Source organism: Megascapheus bottae, unplaced genomic scaffold, assembly GCF_031878675.1.
Source record: "Megascapheus bottae isolate mThoBot1 unplaced genomic scaffold, mThoBot2.hap1 HAP1_SCAFFOLD_41, whole genome shotgun sequence".
Taxonomy (NCBI): domain Eukaryota; kingdom Metazoa; phylum Chordata; class Mammalia; order Rodentia; family Geomyidae; genus Megascapheus; species Megascapheus bottae.
The window spans coordinates 6,876,375-6,880,479 of NW_028327585.1; positions in this window are offsets into that span (position 1 = coordinate 6,876,375).

Consider the following 4,105-nt stretch of genomic DNA (forward strand, 5'->3'; position numbering starts at 1 on the left):
GAACGAGGCAATAATCAGGAAAGAAATTCATTTCACAGTAGCATCAAAGAAAATAAAGTACCTAGCAATTAGCTTAACTAAGAATGTAAAGGACCGTTTAGATGAAAACTATAAAACCATAAAAAAGGAAATAAAAGCAGAACTAAGGAAATGGAAAAACCTCCCATGCTCCTGGATTGGAAGAATCAACATTGTGAAAATGACAATCTTGCCAAGGGCTATCTACAAATTCAATGTAATACCCATCAACATCCCAATGTCATTCTTTAAAGAAATAGAAGAGGCAATTCAAAATTTCATATGGAATAATAAAAGACCCCGTATAGCAAAAATACTTCTTAGCAGAAAGAACACCGCTGGAGGAATTTCACTTCCAAACTTAAGACTCTCTTACAGAGCTATAATTCTCAAAACAGCTTGGTACTGGCACAAGAACAGGCCTGAAGTCCATTGGAGGAGAAATGCGGACCCAGATATTAAACCACAGACCTATGGCCACCTAATCTTTGACCAGGGAGCCAAAAAAATAGAATGGAAGAAAGATAGACTCTTCAACAAGTTGTGCTGGCAGAACTGGTTAAACACCTGCAGAAAACTAAAGTTGGATACTTCTTTGGCACCTTGCACTAGAATTAACTTCAAATGGATCAAAGACCTGGAGGTAAAAGCTGACACACTGAAAAGTTAACAGGAAGGAAGAGGAGATACACTAGGCCTCCTTGGCTCAGGTCGAAACTTTCTTAATAAGGACCAAGAATCACAACAAATCAGAGAAAGGCTGGATAAGTGGGACTGCATTAAACTGCGTAGCTTTTGTATGGCAACGGATATAGCTAGTAAACTAAGCAGGAAGCCTACAGAGTGGGCGAAGATCTTCACCACCCAAACAACGGACAAAGGCCTCATATCTAAAATATATCAACAACTCAAAAAATTGAATCACTCCAAAACTAACCTCCAAAGTAACACCCATCACATTAAAAATGGGCCAAAGACTTAAAGAGAGTCTTCTCTGAAGAAGAAACAAAAATGGCCTATGGACACATGAAGAAATGCTCCACATCTCTGGTCATAAAAGAAATGCAAATCAAAACAACTCTAAGATTCCACCGCTCTCCAGTTAGAATGGCCAGGATCAGGAAAACGAATGACAACAGATGCTGGAGGCGATGTGGCCAGGAGGGATCAGTACTACACTGTTGATGGGAGTGCAAACTCGTTCAACCACTATGGAAAGCAGTGTGGCAGTGCCTCAAAAGGCAAAAAATAGAACTCCCCTATGACCCAGCAATTCCACTACTTGGCATTTACCCAACAATCCAGAAACCAGGGCATACTGAACCCACTAGCACAACAATGTTCATTGCAGCACTATTCACCATAGCAGAGATATGGAACCAACCAAGATGTCCCTCAGTTGATGAGTGGATCAACAAGTTGTGGTATTTGTACACAAGGGAATTCTATGCTGCTGTCAGAAAAAAAGACATCGCCCCATTTGTTAGGAAATGGAAAGACTTAGAACAAATCATATTAAGTGAAGTAAGCCAGACTCAAAGGAACTTAGGCTCAGTGGTTTCCCTCATTCATCATAATCAGTAGAAACCTTGGGCTCTACTAGCAGAGATTTGCAATAGAGCAAAAGCCATATATCAGGCCATATAATGTGAAGCTAATTGAAAGGACCTCCAGGATATTGAAACAAAAGCCACATAATGAATGATTGTTGTCCTTAATGTACTAAGTTGTCTCTCATCTCCTTTGCTGTCCCTCGGTTATCCCATATTGGTATAGTATCTCACTTTGTTATCTGATATATTGAATTTATTTGTATTTGGATATTTGAAATTTGATAGGGAAGGGGGGAAAACCAAGACGGGTGGGGGCTGTGGAGTTGGAGGGAAATGGGTACCAAGACATGTGAAAGGGTATCAATGTATGTGAATACATGCACCTCCTACCTGGCAAATATCATCTAACCCTTTTACTAATTGCAATAAAAAAATGAAAAAAAAAATAAAGTTGTAGTGTGTGGGGAGGATGATGGGGTGAAATACATTTCTTCTTAGAAATATACCTCATCTGGTTGCCCTGGATTTTCCTGGCCTTCTTCTTAGAGAAAGTTCTGTTATACTGGATTTGTGGCTTGGCAATGATCTAGCATGTACATCTTCGAGTAAGACATCCACAACTTCCATGCCTGAGACTCGAGTTTCCTGACCTTTGGCAACAGCACAGCAACATCTTTCTTCCTCCTGAGCCACAGGCCAAGTGAGCTGGCTTGAGCTGGTTGTTAGTTACAGTGGCTTGGTTACCAGGTTTCCATAGTCTGTTCCATTGTGAGGGAGGCAGGGTCACCTTTCAGGGCCCAATGACCAAAGATCCTTGCTCACAAAAGACCTCACCAAAGACATACTGGAGGCTGAATCTCTCCTCCAATCTCACAATATACATGTGGATGTAGTATACAGCACACCTTACTTGTCCAATCCCAATGTCTTCCACTAGGCCCAACTACCAGTCTGGTCTCAGGCTCAAGGAGCCTTTCTTAGGTAAGATCCAAACTTAAGGGTCAATATTGCCCTCATCCTTTACAAAACATTTGCTTCACAGTACCTTCTCTGCCTGCATTTTGCCCCTTGTCGAATTTTTTTTGTTTTTGCTAGTCTTGGGACTTGACCTCAGAGTGTGAACACTGTTCTTGGGTTTTCTTTAGGCTTTAGCTCTCCCACCGAGCCACAGTACAACTTGCAGCGTTTTTCTATGTATGTGGTAATGAGGAATCAAACCTGAGTCTTTTTGCTTGGTAGCCAAATACTCTACCAAGTGTCAAACACACAGGGCATCTTGCAAATATTTTTGACGTCAATCTACTAGGATATTATTAGGTTTCTGTATCCTAATCCCTTTTTTCCTGATGATTAGCTTTGCTGTCAAGTGTAAAAAATGCACGAGGGAAAAACACAGAAGAATTAGTGAAATTAAAAAAAAAGCATTAGACACAGTTAAGTGTTCATTCTTTGTAGGAGAAAAGATATTTGGATATGATGATGATGATGATGACTTTATAATTACTATGTCAGGGTTGAGAGTTTGGCATAGTGCTAGAGTGCTTGCCTAGCATCCATGAAGATCTGGGTTTGATTGCTCAGTATCACGTAGATAGAAAATCTAGATGTGGCACTGTGGCTCAAGTGGCAGAGGGCTAGACTTGAGAAAACCCGAGGACAGTGCTCAGGCCCTGAATTCAAGCCCAAAGATTGGCAGAAAGATAAAAGAAAATAAAAATGCTTTTTACGAGCTAATTCACTCACAGCATTTGCTTCTGAAATCTTCCCTTCTGCATCTTGTGAAATAGCCCTTTCGCTCAATGTAGACAAGAAAAACAGATCCATCCCATGATCCACTGTGAGGCCACTGGTTGGGCTAAGAGCTAGTCGTGCAGCAACACATAAGTTTTATTCTAATACTTTCCAAACTTTGTACTCAAATATGCTACCTACTTACCAACTCAGGTCAGTTATCCTTATGCTATACCTTTTCTTCATTACTTCAATATTCTTACACTCCCACGTTAATCCTTTTGTACCTCCCCTGACCTCTCTCATTCTTTTTTTCTATCTCTGGACCTCTGCTCGTCTTTCAACCCTTATACTGCACGGATATACACTTGATGGCTATTGAGCAATATTGTATATGTAGGTGGTTAATTATTCTCTAGGCTAAGAGGGACTTAAAGGCAATAGAGATTGGATTGAGAGGCTTATTGTTTTGGGTATAAATCGCTTATCAGTGGTTGTATTAGACTGGTCTGTAAGTGCACAAAAAGAAAGGGTGATAATACCAATCAAAACTTGTGAACATCTAGTGTCTGCCAGCTGCAGAGGTCTAGGTTGGTTATATCTGAAAAACTATAATCGTATTTAGTAGTAATCTTGCTCCCATTTTCAAATGGGCAGAACAAGAAACTCAAGCAAAATGTCAAATCAAGAAACAACATCCCCCACCCAATGTAAATAGACAATGGAACAGTCACTGGCAAACCTAGAGGAGAGTCTTCCAATTGCTACACAAATGCAATTGATAAACATCATTAATGGAAAAT